The sequence below is a fragment of the Rana temporaria genome, chromosome 3, assembly GCF_905171775.1.
Source record: "Rana temporaria chromosome 3, aRanTem1.1, whole genome shotgun sequence".
Classification (NCBI taxonomy): domain Eukaryota; kingdom Metazoa; phylum Chordata; class Amphibia; order Anura; family Ranidae; genus Rana; species Rana temporaria.
This window is the reverse complement of record NC_053491.1, coordinates 349,918,240-349,935,546: the sequence shown is the minus strand read 5'-3', so window position 1 is coordinate 349,935,546 and position 17,307 is coordinate 349,918,240. Positions and strand designations below refer to the sequence as shown.

Genomic DNA, 17,307 nt, shown 5'->3' with positions numbered 1-17,307 from the left:
ACCTGAAAAGCATGTGAAAAGGTCCCTGGGGTGCCACCGGCTGGTTGAAAAGGAAAATGCAAAATAGACATATGTAATGCAATATACGTACAACGTTCTACATGTGTAATATGATAATATTCGGGAAGCAGCAGGAGAGGTGGGGGAGCACAGATCCACAGAATGGATAAAGCAGAAGCAGGAAGATCCTTGCACTGCAGGTTCTCTGATACAGCATCCAATCAAAAAGAACCACAGGTGAGGGAAAAGAAAATTGCTTGATCTCCCTCCCACAGCACTCTGGCTGGCAGAGCAGGAACAAAGATTTCTCTGGACAGCCGCACACTGAACAAATTGTAGCCTTTATTGAAAAAAGGACAGCACTACAAGTCACAGCAAAGTGAAGTAAAATCCAACTGCTGACGCGTTTCGCACTAACACTGGCTGGCAGAGCACAATTATTGCACAGCAGTAATAGCAACAAAATTTCAACAGGCTTTTTAAGCCCAAGTTGTTTCAATGGATCGAATTGGGTACAATCGGCCTGCCCATACATGGATTGAAATTATGCTGGTCCCTGCTGAACCAACTGAATTTCGATCCATGTATGGCCAGTTTAAGGCAACAGTGCCTTAGGCCCCGTACACACGAGAGGATCTATCCGCTGGAATTTATCCGCGGACCGGTTTCAGCGGATAGATCCCCTGGTGTGTACGATCCAGCGGATATTTTTCCGCAGATATTTTTCCCCGCGATGGATTTCCAGCGGATCAAAATTTCTTAACATGCTAAGAAATCGATCCGCTGGAATCCAGTCCAGCGGATTGATCCGATGGTCTGTACAGACTCACCGGATCAATCCGTCCGAATCCATCCCTCGCATGCGTCGTAATGATTCGACGCATGCGTGGAAGTCCTTATATTACAGCGTCACGCACGTCGCCGCATCATCATCGCGGCGACAGCGGCGACACGTCACCGCGGAGGGAATTCCGCGGGGATTTTGATCTCATGGTTAGTACAACCATGAGATCAAAATCCGCCAGAGGATTTATCCGCGGAAACGGACCTCCGGACCGTTTCCGCGGATCGATCCTCTCGTGTGTACTAGGCCTAAGATGATCCAGCCTACATACAGCTAAATAGCTACAAAACAGGAGTGCCTTGGCTAAACTGAAATGGCACTGCTATTTTTCAGGAGGAATTCAAGACAAGGGGTACATTTTCAGTGTACTGTTTAGGCAAAATGGACATTTCTAGTGTTTCAAGAAAAGCAAATCTTCACTTTTTCAGTTCAGGTCCACTTTAATATGCTTGCTTACAATTACACAGCACAGGTTTACTATTCTAAAATGAATGCTTTTAGGTCACCCTATGTAGAATATTTTCTCGCAGACATCCCAGAATTCTACAGAAACAAAGGAAATTTGCAGGCTTTGGGTTGCGCTGTGGCTCAGCCCCTTTTGTCCAGCCGCCGCAGATGTAGCTATGCGAACTATGTGGCCTCTTAGCCTTTCTCCAAAAAGTAGCAGGAATGTGAAAATGACAGTTAATTTGTTTGGAGTGTCTGGCAAAAGCCATCCCAAGTTTAAATCTAATTTCTTACAGGTTATAGCCCCTTCACATATTTACAGGAAAGATTAACGATGCTTGGAATGGTATTATTGCCCCGTGTGACAATATTTAATGGTCGCTTGTTACTATGAAATATAGGAAGAAGCAATAATGCACTGTTTCATTTTTAAGAGGCAAGAAGAAATAAAAGTAATAAGCTGCAAGTTACAATATAAGACCCCTTTCACACTGGGGCGTTTTTCGGGCGTTTTTTAGGCGCTTTGGCGTTTAAAAAAAGCCTGTAAAGCGCCTGAAAGAAGCCTCATCTGCAATCCCAATGTGAAATCCCAAGTGCTTTCAGAGGCCTTTCACACTGCCAGCGCCCGAAAAACGCTGGTAAAGCGCTGCTAAGACCCCTTTCACACTGAGGCGCTTTTCAGGCGCTTTGGCGTTAAAAAAAGCTTCCTCAATGGGAAGGGGGCTTTAGGAGCGGTGTATTAACCGCTCCATAAAGCGCTGCAAAGAAGCTGCATGCAGGACTTTTTTTGACGCCCTGCCAGCTCAGCGCCTCAGTGTGAAAGCACTCAGGCTTTCACATTGGGATTGCAGATGCAGCTTCTTTCAAGCGCTTTTTTTTAACGCTAAGACCACTTTCACACTGGGGTGTTTTTCAGGCGCTTTAGTGTGAAAGCACTCGAGCTTTCACATTGGGATTGCAGATGCAGCTTCTTTCAGGCGTTTTACAGGCGCTTTTTTAACGCTAAAGCGCTTGAAAAATGCCCCAGTGTGAAAGGGCCCTTACTGTTAGGAACAGCTGTTGTTCCTTTTAGGGCTTGTTCACACCATGCCTGTTGAGCCGTGTTGATCTGCATTGACCAACACAGGCTCAACACAGGGACACATCGAAAAAAATTGCGCTCTATGTATATACTAGTGCAGTTGTGTGTGCCATGTAAAATGCAGCATGTCTTCGGTTTTAGGCCTCATGCACACTGGCCGTTTTTTGACGTTTTCACAGCAGCTGTTTTTGGCTCTAGACGTTTTTTTCTACAGTCATTAAAGGGTCATTAAAGGAAAAAAAATGTTTAGCTGAAATGACTGTTTACAGGGTATAGAGACATAATAGTTAAGTGATTCCTTTTAAAAATGATTAAAAACAGATAAAAAAAACAATCATATAATGTGCCTGCAGTTTAGTTTCGTTTTTGCTGTTGTTTGCTGGTTCTCTGATGTACAGAGAGCCAATAGAGAGCAGTGATACTTTGTCTAAAACTCCTCAGCACCAATCCAGTTTAGTTTTACACACAGTAATCACACCTCTGCCTGACACATAAGTGCATCCATGGGAAGGCTCCGCAATATCTTTGCGACAAGATAGAACTTCACAATTCGAATCGCGTTCTGCGATCCACCGACCAAAATCTGGTCAGGGTACCAAAAACCAAATACAAGTCCAAAGGAGAAAGAAGGTTTGCTTTTCAGGGTCCTAGACTATGGAATGCTTTACCAACCAGCATTCGGTTGGAGGAAAACCACCTGACTTTCAGAAGGCAGATCAAAACTCTGCTCTTTTGATGTCATGAGACACGAACAACTAGCGCCCAGAAGCGATTCAGTTTGCATGCGCCGCGCTTTATAAGTTTTTCATTCATTCATTCATTCATTCAGTCACCACCGTGAGAAATCTCCCAGTACTGTGGTGATCAGGAAACAGACAACCAGGAAGTGTCCAGAACAGAGAGGATTTACAGCAACATCAAAGCAAAAACGAACAATGAGGACATGAAACCAGGACTGCAGTAAGGTAAAGGAAGCTATTTAGCTAAAAACAAAAAAAAATACTTTAGTGACCCTTTAAACTCTCCATCATGTTATCCTATGTGTCCATGCACACATAGCCTGTTATCAGCAGTTTTGGACAGTGGCGTTTTTGAGCAGTAAAAAAACCCCAAAACTAGTGGGTTCTGAGAGATGTTTTTCATCTGTAAAAATGCTCTAATGCTGATAAACGCTGATAAATGTTGATAAATGCACAAAAACTTCGCTCGCCAGCGGTTTTTATCCATTGAAATAAAAAACACTAATGCGGAAAAACGCTAATAGACACAAAAAAAACGCTATTGCAAAAACTTTGAAAAACTCACTGCAAAGCTACTGCCGTTTTTTATAACGTTATTTTAACGTCCAGTATGCATAAGGCCTTACGCAGTACATGACAGCATGTTGAATAACATGTCATTTTGTGACATTTCAATAAAGTACAAAAAAAAAAGACAGCGTGATGCATTGTAAGCATGTATCACACCTTTCCCATACATTACACACCAGAACCACAGCATACCTTACTACTGCTGGTGTGAACAAACCCTTAAAGCGGAGGTTCACCCTAAAAACATGTATATAACATTACATTCTGCATACTTCCAACATTTACAGTATGCTGCTTTTTTTTTTTGCTGTACATACCGTATTTTTGCTATTTTCCACCCGGCTTCCGGGTACTCACTCCCGCGGGAGAAGGCGTTCCTATGCAGAGGCGCAGTGTCATGTGGGACTTTGCCCAGATGATTGACGTTTTGAGAAAAACTTCCCCCCGGCTCAAAAGGCGCGTCACGAGTTTACGAAAGTAGCCAAACTGTGAGTCGGCTCTAAACGGCGCTATACGGCGCCTGCGCACCGACTAGGAGCCGTGTAGAGCTGACTGCGCAGGCGCCGTATAGAGCCGACTCGCAGTTCAGCTACTTTCAGAAACTCGTGATGCGCCTTACCTGCCGAGGGGAAGTTTTTCTCAAGACGTCAATCATCTGGGCGAAGTCCCACATGACACTGCGCCTCTGCATAGGAACGCCTACTCCCGTGGGAGTGAGTACCCGGAAGCCGGGTGGAAAATAGCAATAATACGGTATGTACAGCAAACAAAAATAAACAAACAGCATACTGTAAATGTTGGAAGTATGCAGAATGTAATGTTATATACATGTTTTTAGGGTGAACCTCCGCTTTAAAGTGTATGTCCAGACACATTTTTTTTTTTTGTTTTGGATACAGTGTAGGCAGTAAGAACCACTGTCAGCCTTGTCCACTGTCCAGACTTAAGCCAGCCATGCATGGATCAAAATGTGTCTCGTTCAGCAGGGAACTTTGATTCATGTGCAGGCAGGTCGGGTGTACGTATCAACGTCTGTGCAACCAGCCTGTCTGTATTTTTCCATTCCATCTGCAACCACAGACTATAGCCGGCAGCACTGATCATTGGATTGTGATGACAGGGGAGTATCCTTGCTTTCAGAATACGACGGGCGGCACAGTGGTGTAGTGGGTAGTACTTTCGCCTAGCAGTAAAAAGGGTCACTGGCTCAAATCCCGACCATGAAACTACGTGCCTGGAATTTGCATGTTCTCCCTGTGCTTGAGTGGGTTTCCTCAGGGGACTCTGGTTTCCTCCCAAACTCCAAAGACATGCTGGTAGGTTAATTGGATCCTGTCTAAAAAAATTGGCCCTAGTACGTGTATGTATGAATGTGAGTTAGGGAACTTAGAGTGTAAGCTCCTTGAGGGTAGGGACCAGGGATGTATTTAGGTTTTGTGCTGCCCTAGGCCTGACTAAACTCATGCAACCCCTAATTTAAATATGACCCACCCCTTCCACAGTTGCAGAATGCCAACTGCCCACATACTGGACGCAGTGCGGCCGATTTATGGGGGTGCTAAACTAAATTGCCTAACAGTGTAGCTCAAGCCGGCGGGGACACTGTCCGTGCTGCCCCCCTACAAAGTGCTGCTCTAGGCCTGGGCCTTGTTGGCCTAGGCCAGGATACAGCATTGGTAGGGACATATGTGAATGTTCAATGTATATGTAAAGTGCTGTGGAAATTCACTTCCCTATATAAGTACCTGAAATAAATAAATGACTCAGCGGGGAAGATTCCCCTGTCCACATCGAATGTGTGGATGGGGGCATTGGGTTGAATGAAAAAAGGTGACTACGCTATGGGCCACTTAAAACGGAACTTCACCCAAAAGTGGAAGTTGCGCTTGATTGCATCCCCCCCACTACTGCCACATTTGGGGGGGAGAGGGAGTGAGAACCTGTATTTGACATGTACCTGATCCCACTTCCAGTTAGATGCTCTGTGGCAATCTGAGCCAGAAGTTTGGCTACCCCCACAGCCTACAGGTCCCAGAAGACTGCGAGACCAATCACAAAGTACAGCGCAATTCCCAAATGCACAGTAGGAAACCGGCTGTGATGCTTCAAGGTCTTGTAAACTAGCATTCGCAATCTAGAATTAACATTCGTGATGCGGCAATTGATGAAATGTTGAAATGCAGCACACATTCTCATCTTCTTTAATGGGATAATAATGAAGCTGCTTTGCTGGTGATACTGATGTAGTTATGCCAAACGTATTTTAAGAGCCGGTTCACACTGGGGCGGCACGACTTCGGGGGCGACTCGGCAAGGCGCCCTGAAGACAACTTCAGAGGCGACTTGCAAAATGACTTCTGTATAGAAGTCAATGCAAGTCGCCCCGAGTCGCCCCCGAAGTCGTACAGGAACTTTTTTCTAAGTCGGAGCGACTTGCGTCGCTCCTATTAGAACGGTTCTATTGAATACAATGGGACGCGACTTGTCAGGCGGCTGAATCGCCTGACGAGTCGGCCCAGTGTGAACCGGCACCAAAAGGCATTTGTTTTGTAGAGATATAAATAATATTAGTATTATGGTTGTTTGATTTTTTGGGGAAGTTACCACAATACCATTATCCCTAAATTTTTAAGATCAAAGACACAATTATGTTGGTGTCCCTTGTTATTTTACATTGTGTTGTTTTTAATGTAACTGCCTACTCCCAAACTGTCATTTGAAGATCAGGAACGATCTGAAAATCTGAAAACCACGAATCAACGATCACCAAACTTCTACTAACACAAAATTGGCAGAAAAGACCCAAAGGGTGAGGCTCGAGAAATTAACATCCTTTTAATACTCTCGTAGTTTGTCTCTACGTTCGTGTTTGTCGACCGACAGTTTGTGGATAGTTAGTATGCTAGACAAAATCCTGCACACATGCTTTTGACAAAAATCAGACGCTCGGTCGTACGAAAATCGAACCACGTGTATGAGACTTTAGACTGGGATGCCACTAAAGTTCATGTGTGTAAAGACAGGCGTCCCAATACTTTTGACAATATAGGGTATATAGAGAACAATCTGCATCTCCTCATCTGTTAAGTGGGCTAAATTTAATTACATATTTTGGCGAAGCATTAAAAATATTCCATTGCGTGTCTAAAACTCCACAAACATCAAAAAATGCAGAGAGGTCACGCATAACATACGGCGCAGATAACATCAAATATTTCAGTGATTCCATAAAATAACCCCCTCACCGTTTTACGAGGCAGATATCCTAATATTTTGAAGGATTAGCGCATCAAAAAAATGAAAGCCGATCGTAGTTGAAAGTGAATAACTTTAATCGTACTTACATGAAAGCAATGGGATAAACAGGATCTAGGCTCAGGTCCTATCAGTCAAATGTAGCAGATGCTTAGCAGTCAGACATACAGAGTCGTGATGGTTGAGCACTGCAAAAAAAAAATAAGAGACAAAAGTTATAGAGCAACTTTTTTTATCCTAATGCATTCTATGCATCAAGATCAAACGCCTTCTGTGTGTAACAGCCCCCCTCTGCCCCCTAACACTTAGTTGAGGTCCCCCATTGTATTTAAAATGTAATGGCTTGAAAACTGAATATATCATCCTCAGTAATCAGAGCAAAGTCAGTTCGACTGACCGTCCCTCTTGGCCGACTTTGTTTATTCCATCTCCGTCTCCGGCCACCCAGGTTCGGGACTTGGGAATCATCCTAGACTCTAAATTTACACTAAAGGCGCAGGTAAACCAGGTGGTAAGTTCTTGTCACTACCAATTGAAACTTCTGCGTTCCATATTCCATTTCATCGATGAAGCGGAAAAAGTCCCCATGGTCAATGCTTTTATCGGCAGTCGGCTGGACTATTGTAATGCTCTGTAATGCTCTGATGGCTTCCAAAAACCATCTTGCACAAACTCCAGCTGATGCAAAACGGTGCAGCGAGGCTACTAACGGGTGTGGATCGTAGGGACCACATCACTCCATCTTTGAAAGCACTGCACTGGCTACCCGTCACCCAACGGGTTTTGTTTAAAGTGGGTTGTATGGTGCATAAAGCCACCCATGGGAAAGGTCCAGGGTACCTGCAGGAAAAATGTGCCTGCTACGCTCCTAGCAGATCATTGAGATCTGCTAATCAGGTAAAATTTATCATTCCTAAATTCAAAAAAGTAAAATGTGGAGGGAGGACGTTGAATGTACAAGGAGTCACATTTTGAAATTCCTACCTCTATATATGAGACTTGAGAATGATCTATTAAAGTTTAGGAAGTTTTTTAAAACTTTTTTATTTTCACAAGCTTATGACCCAACTTAGGGTCAGACATTTGTATTGCGTCTAATTTTTCTTTTAAATTCTGTTTTGATTTGGTTTTATGATTGTTTTACTGAGTACTAGGCTGAGAGATCTTCTTCTGTATATGAGATATGTTGATTATGAGCGCATCGAGGCCCTCGGGTAAAGACTGTGCTCTCAATAAGCATTTTTATAAATAAATAAATAAAATACTGTCTGATATGATTTTATTTATTTTAACACTATCAGTTAAAGTGCCACTAAAGCCACATTTTTGTTTAATTTTTGAATAGAGTAAGGAAGGGTTATAACTCCTGTCATTTATTTATTTTTGCCATCTTTGTCTCATTGGGGAGATTTACCTTCACTGCTTGTCCCATAGCCAAAACAGGAAGTGAGAGAATCCTGGGGTGTCGCCAGAATTAGTGTCCCTATTGGAAGATTTCCCGTCCATTACTATTTTGGGGACAACCCATTTTGGATTTTTGTTTTTACTTTTACTTTACTTTACTCAATGATAATAATTATTAGGACATAAGAAAGAGAGTAAATCTCCTTAACAGAGGCACAGACAGCAATAAAACCTGACAGGTGTTCTAATTACTCTCCACTCTCTACAAACTAAAAATAGAAAAGTTTTGCCTTTAGTTTTTTAGGAAAAGTTTTTCTACCACCTTCTTCTAGGTCCAAGCATTTTAGGCAGGGACATCGTTATAGACTTGAAGGCAGGGCCGTCTTACTGAGCGGGTACCCCTGGGCACAGCCCCCCGCATGGCTCTGGCTCTCTACTCTGATGTGTTTCCTGTAATCTCCGCTCTCTGCGCTGATATCATGATGCAGGCATGTACTGGCCATCGGGATGCTTTTTAATGCAGAGTTCGGCGGCAGCAGGAGCATGGCAGCAAACAGCGGGGATTCGGGGAAGGTGGCCAGCGAGGAGGGAAGTTGGATGTAAAAGCCAAGTAGGGAGAACAGGTACACCCCCTCCCTGACCACCGAAGAGACTAACAGGAGCGGGCATGGCCTCCCCCCATGCTCCCAGAACTTGGATTCCTCCACCTCCTCTCTGCTCCAGGAACTGTGCCGGAGGACAGGCTGGCTGGGAGCCCGGAAGAAAGGAACAACGGAGGCTGCCAATGAACCACTGGAAGCTGACAATGAGCCACTGGAAGGAGCAGAACAGTGAGAGCACCCCCAGATCTAGAGGGAGACTCGGTGCTGCCACTGCTGGCCATCAGGTACCCGGCATCCTGTACATACAAGCCAGCACACTGAGAGGGGGGTGAGCAGAGGAGGGACTACAGGAAGGGACAGTGCTATGTGGTCTGTCTCTGCCCTCCCCTCTGATTCTCTGCCCCCTCTGTGTCTCAGTCCCCTCTCCTCTGTCTCTCAGCCCCCCCTCTGTCTCTCAGACCCCTCCTCTGTCTCTCAGACCCCTCCTCTGTCTCTCAGACCCTCCCCTCTGTCTCTTAGACCCCCTCTGTTTCTCAGTCTCCTCTGTCTCTCAGATCCCCCTCTGTCTCTCAGACCCCCCTCATCTGTCTCTCTGCTCCCTGTCTCTCAGACCCCCCTCTGCCTCTCAGACCCCTCCTCTGTCTCTCAGACCCCTCCTCTGTCTCTCAGACCCTCCCCTCTATCTCTCAGACCCTCCCCTATATCTCTCAGACCCTCCCCTCTATCTCTCAGACCCCCCCTCTGTCTCTCAGACCCCTCCCTTCTGTCTCTCAGACCCCTCCCCTCTGTCTCTCAGACCCCTCCTTCTGTCTCTCAGACCCCCTCCTCTGTCTCTCAGACCCCTTCCTCTGTCTCTCAGATCCCCTTCTCTGTCTTATTCACTCCCTGACGCTTAGGCTGCTTTCACACTGGGGCGGGCGCTAACGGTAAAACGCTGCTGTTTTTTGACAGGGGACGGTGGCAAGTGACACGATGAATCTGGTGGCAGTGGATGGATGGTAAGTGACACTCTAAATCTGGCAGCAGGGGACGGGTGCCAATTGACATGCTGAATCTGGTGGCAGGTGACCGTGGCAAGTGACACACTGAATCTGGAGGCAGGTGACGGTGGCAAGTGACATGCTGAATCTGGAGGCAGGTGACGGTGGTAAGTGACAGGCTGAATCTGGAGGCAGGTGACAGTGGTAAGTGACATGCTTAATCTGGAGGCAGGTGACGGTGGCAAGTGACACCCTGAATCTGGTGGCAGGGGACAGGGGACAGTAGCAAGTAGAGTAGGTGCGTAAATTGGGGCAAGCTTGTAGGAGCCCCATAGCATTACTTTGCCCAGGGGCCCATGATACTATTTAAGATGGCCCTGCTTGAAGGGGTCTATTTAAGAACCTTTAACTCAAGAAAACAGCATTTCAGCCCTCTTTCACTCCACAATAGGTGTAACCATTTATTACAGGTACTTATACAGTACAGTGCCATCAAATTATGCAGCACATATATATATTATACATTTACAACAGTCCCTGCCCTCAAGGAGCTTACAATCTAAGGTTCCTAACTCATATACATTCATATTGTATATACAGCATATCTTTGGAGCGTGAGAGGAAATCCATGCAGGCACAGAAGGAACATACAAACTCCAGGCAGGTAGTGTCATGGTTAGGATTATACCCGACAACCCTAGTGCTGCTAGGCAAAAATGGTAACCACTTAGCCATTGTGCTGCCCATAATAATGGCTAGAAAAAAAACCTCAGACCACTTAAATTATAGTATTCCCTTACATGAACCCTACATTGGTGGTCAATAGAAAAATATCCCTTTACATTGGTGGTTTATTGAAGTGCTTTCATACAGTGGTGATCAGTGGAGAAGGTCCCCCTTAGATTGGTAGTTGGTTGAGAAGAAGCCAATTACACTGGTTGTCAGTAGAGGTAAGCTCAGGTTTGTTTTGAGCCTAGTCCAAACTCACCTGAGCAACCCTACCAGGAGGCTGTCACTTTAATGGGCCAATATTAGATGGTAAAGACCTTTCCCACTCCGCAGACTGATGTGCACATGCCCCTTGTATATGTTTGGCTGCAGGGAGGGAAATGCCCCAGTTGCAAATGATTGGTCCAGTACAGTGACAGTTTCCTGGCTTTCTCGCTCAGGTGGGTTTGGCCTATGATCTGAACTCGCCTGAGCTAGTTCCTAGTGTTCAGTTGGAAGAATCCCTTACAATTGGCTGAAAAGATCATTGATGTCAGTGGTAACTTATATTAAGTCCTGTTTTATTGCTGAAGGAAATTTTCTCCAATTAGAGGTAAGAACACTGGTCTGTAGAAGCAGTTAGAGAGAGAACACCGGTCCCCTGGAGCTGTAGGACACTTAGACCTTACCATGTAACCACAAAGATAGTCTACTTTCTTAGGGTAAAATAAAATATGGAATGTGTTCCCCAAAGGGGTAACTGGAAGATGGGAGAAGGAGATGTGAGAGACTGCGCTATGAGGATGCAGTGCCAAAATGTGTGCCCCAACTAGTGACTCGCAGAGACCTTTAAGGGAATGACATTGGAACTTTGTTTTACTACGTTCAGGAGTGTGCCTGATTTTCGGATCAAGAATTATTTATTTCCATTCAAGTCACAGTAAAATCTTAAAGAAGAGCAGGGACACCTGTGGACCCCAGTGGAGCTATAAAAGAACCTGTGTGCTAGAGAATGAAGAGGGTATTGCATGGTCAATAAAAGATGGGTCAGGCAGTCACCCAACAAGGCAGGGTGACTACCTATTAGCTAAGAGGGAAGACCTCCTGTGTTACACAGTGAACTCAGTTGCACATCATTGACTGATACATTGCCTTTCACATTTATGCCCTCAGGGTTGTTGTTTAGAAGAAGGCTATTCCTCAAGTTTTAGGACTAAATTAAGGTATTTATTTTTTAATCGGCACAAGGTCCATCAGATCATATTACCTCCTGCAGCACCAGAAAATTTTGTCTGGGAGGTATGGGGTGGATTGGCAAAAGACTTTGCATTTCAACTAAACATAATGTAACCCCCCTGCCTCTCCACCTCGACCAATCAGAAAACACTTTGCATTAATTCAGAAACTGCAAAGCATTCCCTGAATGTCGACCTTGAAGAGCGGCTGGCCTCCTGTGTTTAGAATGCAGCAGAGCAGCCGCTCGGCATGGGACGTTGAAGCAATAGGTAGCGGTGTCTACTTCAGTGATTTCCAGCTTCCAGGGGGATCAGCCAGGTATGGTATAATGCATAATCACACTGGTCCAAGCTGGATCAATGTAATTACAGTATGTATGAAAAAAATCTATACCTGGAAAATTCTTTAAGGGTCAATGAACACTACGTGCAGAAGAAAATGCCAGAGCCTCTGGCAGAAAAAGTGCCATAAAAACACTCATAGTAGCTCGTATTGCACAAGAGTTTAGGAGAGTTTATGGCTAGTTGCTTTTTTTTTAAGCATTTTTTTCCGAAGCATTTCCCTCTGGTTGTTTTTCACATGAAAACACCAAATGCTCCTAAACACCTCTCCTCTTAAAACATGCTTCTAAGGCTTCATTTCCATGGACGTTTTTACAGCCACTTTTCCGAGCGTTTTTTGCAGCTTAAAAACAGCTCTCCATGTTAGTCTATGGCCTCATGCCCACCATGACGTTTTTGAGCTGTAGATGGCTGAGCCATTTTTAAGCTGCAAAAAAAAACAGGACCAGTGCGTTCTGAAACTCCAGAGTAGAGCTGTAAAGACGTTAAAAAACGCTCAAAAACGTGCAAAAACGTTCAAAAACGCTACCGCGGCGTTTTTGAGCTCCAGCTAAAATAAATAAATAAAAAAAAAACATGGACAGGCGTTTTTAAGCTGTAAAAAAGGCTAAAGAAAGTGGCTGTAAAAACGTCCATGGAAATTAAGCCTTAACGTCGTATTGTGCATAGACACATAGGATGCAAATGAGCTGCTTCAGCAGGCAGGAGAAATAAATGAAAAACTCCTGTAGAAGCAGCATTTTTAAAGAGGAAGTAAACCCTCTTAAAAAAAATCTACAAAAAAAAACCCTGCAAGAGAAAGGCATAATGAGCTAGTATGCATAGCATAAAAGGTCATTATGAATTACTTACCTGAGATCGAAGCCCCCAAAGCGGCCCTCCTCCTCCACCGCCGCCATCTCTCCCGGAGTGAGTTCCGGGTATCGCTGCTCCGGCGCATGCGCCGCAGACATCGGTGCCCCTTTTTTGGAAAATATCTCCTTAACCGTGTAGGTTAAGGAGATATTTCTTGGACCTACAAGTAAGCCTTAATCTAGGCTTACCTGTAGGTTAAAGTGGTCTGTAAGGGTTTACAACCACTTTAAGCCCAGTATGCATGGACCCTAAAGAGGGTCCTCAACCCCAAATTGTTAGATACTTGGCTTCTGAGCATCTACCAAAAAAAGTATAATTTTTTTTGTAGTCCAGATGTTTTCACTAATTTCTCAGATTGCTATTTTGAAAGCTCATTAGAACTTGTAGGAGTTTAAAAACATATCAGGATAAGCCAATATCCAAAAACAGCCTGACACATTTCACAACACATAGATTCTTGCATCTTAAGTGGCGTGAATCAGGAAGAAGTCCCAGATGCTGAAATGGCAGATTGAAAGTTGCTGAATGTTAATGGGTAGCAGGAATTCTTCTGTAGATCAAACTGCATGATAAAGAAGGATTATATGGACAGTGTAACAGACATGTTCCATCCTGCCATACGTGATCTTCAACAAAATGGCTACTAAGACTGACGATAAACAATTGCGTTTATCAGAAGACTAAACATGGTGTGCTTTACTTGCACGCTTGCCAGGTTTTGTTTTGATTGTAAGGAGCTATTATCGCATTGTCTAGTGCTGCCAAAACCAACAAATTAGGGACGTATTTGAGACCTTTAAGTTTATTAAACACTGAAAAGGAAGCTAAGAGTACAATGTTCAATGTTTAACAGGCTAGAAAGGCTTCCACAGACAGAACACCACTCTAAAAATGTGCAGGATTTTCCAGTCTGTCTGATAAAATACTTTTTTACAAAGAGAACCTGTCACCTTGCCCATTCAGGGTAAAGTAACAAGGTCTGTAAAAAGTCTAACCCCAAACCAGTTTATACTCACCTTTACTGTGCTCACCGTCACTGCTTGATCTATAGCAGCTGCTACAAAATACTTGGTGCTTCTGGTACCGAGGAACATGTCACCTCCTCCCATGATTCACTACCAAGGCCTATCTGGGGGTGACATGGCTCAGTCTCAACTCCGACCCTAGACGACGATGAGGATTTTGGTGGTGGCTGCAACAAAGGAAGGAGTCGCAGGAGAAGACTGGAGAGGTGAGTTAAAGGTTGTTGGGGTGGGCTTTACACAAACCCTATCACTCTGAATGTGCAAGGTGACTGGGAGGAACACAAGTTTTTTTTGTAAACTTTAAAGCACATACGCAGTGTTGCCAACCGTTCGTATTTTTACAGACAGTTCGTAAAAACGGGCACTTTTTTCCCCTGTTCATAAATGTCCGTGGTTGCGAGAATGTGCCAGTAAAAATACCCGAGGTCGGTTCGGCTTGGAACTGCGCATGGAGATTGGAGGCAGGGGGTGATTGGAGGCAGGGAGTGATGGTGGCTGCGGTGGCACCGTAGAGGGGGGTGGAGGCAGGGGAGATTGGAGGCAGAGGGTGTTAGTGGCAGGGGGTGATTGGAAGCGGGGGGTGTTGGTGGCACCGCAGAGGGGGATGGTGGCACCACAGAGGGTGGGGGATGGAGACACTGGTTGTTGGTGGCACCGCAGAGCGGGGTGGAGGCAGGGGACGATAGAGGCAGGGGTAATTGGAGGCAGGGGGAGATTGGAGGCAGAGGGAGATTGAAGGCAGGGGGAGATTGTGGCAGCGCAGAGGGGGGTGAAGGCATGGGGTGTTGGTGGCAGAGGGGGTGGAGTCAGGAGGTGATGTGACTAAATAATTTGCCCCTATTATATCGAAAATAACAAAAATATTTTTTTTACCTTAATATCTACCTTAAATCACATTGCTATTTGCCTAGCGTACTTGTTTGTAGCCTAAATACTGAAATTTGCACCTAAAAATGTAATTTAGTAACTTTGTGAAATGGCAGTAAAAACGTGGCTGCGCCAGTAAATTTCAGTCTGGTAGGTTGGCAACACTGCACATACCTATCATTTTTTTTGCTCTGCTGCCAATTTAAAGGCCATGGAATGGGTGTCACTGTCAATCCCTTTATTTTTTAGATATGCATGTAATAGGGAAGAGACAGCATCTTTATATGGTTTTATTGCTGCCTGTGTCCCCCTTGGTGGGATTACGCCTGACTTTCTCTCCTGGAGAGACTACAAAAATTTAGGGCAAATCCCACAAGAACATATTGACCTCCTGTTTAAATGACTACCATCAAACTTTGGATTTCCTTTAGATGTCTGTCCTGATGAAAAACAGGAAATGAGGTTAAACCTTCCAACTGAGTATACAAAAAGCAATAAAAAGTTTTTTCTTGACATTTTGTTCATGTTGCACATAGTGGGTAAACAGTAACGTGGGGGGGAAAAAGTATCTAAAAGCTGATCTCCAGGTAGCAGCTAAATACACAGATAGGATACTTAAGTGACAAATATATCCAAACTCTGTGAGAATTTGTTGATGTTGAAGAGAGGATGAAGGATCTGTTACACATTTTTTGGACTGAACAGGTTATGAACTCAAGTGAGAGACTATATTAGACGGCTAACTGACTTTGATCTGGGCTTAGATCCAGCCAAGTACCTTTTACACCTCTCTGATCTCCCGATAAAGAGATATAAACACTCCATGTTGATCCATCTCTTGAATGTGGCCAAGGCCTGTATACCAGCATTCTGGAAGCAAGAGTCCCCCACTACACTCTTGATGAGATCAACTCAATAAAAAAGTATTACTACAGCCCTACAAGGCAAGGAAGAAAAATTTAGACAGAGTTCTGAGGAATATGGCTTGGTCCTTGTAGCAGAGGGATAGGGTCTCATTTCCACAACAGTTCCTCTCTCTACCCTCCCTCCTAACATATCCAACTACCCCACCCCCCATTTTGGTTTTCCATCTCCCCTCCTCCTTCTTCTCTTTTTTTTTTTTATTCCTCCCTTTTCTCTTCCTGGCTCAATCTGTTATTTATTCTTTTTATGGTCCCAGTTATGGTGTTCCACTTCATTTGGTGCTTCTATTTAATGAGAAATTTGCTCAGACATAAAACTATGGGTCTGTCTGGTTTCTGTTGTTAAGCCTTTGGTTAAGGTGGGATACATACTACATGCTGTTTTTCTGATAATGGACTTGTTCTGTTATGCCTCGTACACACGATTGGTTTTCCCGGTGGTCAAAACCGAGGGGAAAACCGCGAACTTGCTCAGTTGCTTTCCCTGTGTACACACGGCCGGTTTTCCCGACATGAGAACTGCCATGACAGCTTTGGTTGGGAAAATCGGCCGTGTGTATGCTCCACTGCAGTGTTTCGCATAGGAAAACTGCTGAGCAAAAAAACGCAGAGAATCGTGGCGGGAAAAAAGAGAACAAGTTCTCATTTTTTTACTCACAGTTTTCCTGCCGGGAAAACTGCTATGAAGCATACACACCGCCGGTTTTCCCGACCAAAAGCAAACATGGTAGTTTTCCCGTCGGGAAAACCAATCATGTGTACGAGGCATTAGACAGCCACTGTGGCTTGCCATATAGCTGGTATTTTGTATCTTTAACTCTTATGCTCATCTGTACGCAATTTCTTTAAATAAATATACATAAAGGAGATGTTTCGCCTTCCAAAGAATTTTTATTTCTCTCAATCCAGTCCTCTATCACACAGCACAGCCCTATCTGGCATGGCAAGAGCCCTGCTTTTTCTCTAAAACTGTTAAGTAATTCTAATGGGTCTTGTCTCTTCCACAGACAGTTGGGTAGATTCACGTACCTTTTACGGCGGCGTATCTCCAGATACACCGCCATAATTTGAAATCCGCGCCGATTCTCAAAGGCAGATACACTTAAAAAATAGGCTTCCTCCACCGACGTAACTTGATTGCGGCAGCGTAGAATTGTGTGCAATATAACGTTGGCCGCTAGGGGGCGCTTCCGTTGTTGTCGGCATAGAATATGCTAATTACCTAGATACGCCGATTCACAAACGTACGTATGCCCGTCGCAATGTATTTACGTCGGTTACGTTAGGCTTTTTCGGTGTAAGGTTGTTCCTGCTATTAGGAGGCGCAGCCAATGTTAAGTATGGACGTCGTTCCCGCTTAGAAATTTGAATTTTTTACGTAGTTTGCGTAAGTCGTTCGCGAATAGGGCTGGACGTAATTTACATTCAC

General features: G+C 44.5%; 1 protein-coding gene across 4 annotated transcripts in view; it reads right to left on the bottom strand.

Moving 5' to 3' along the window:
- CALD1 (caldesmon 1) overlaps positions 1-17,307 on the bottom strand; it is a 242,678-nt gene that overhangs the window by 149,111 nt on the left and 76,260 nt on the right. For 3 of the 4 annotated variants that reach the window (XM_040345160.1, XM_040345164.1, XM_040345166.1), the window contains exon 2: positions 7,027-7,125. The exons of the other annotated variant lie outside the window; for it this stretch is intronic. The gene's annotated coding sequence lies outside the window, so the exon portion shown is untranslated. The remainder of the gene's footprint in view (positions 1-7,026; positions 7,126-17,307) is intronic. 4 annotated transcript variants of the gene reach the window in all.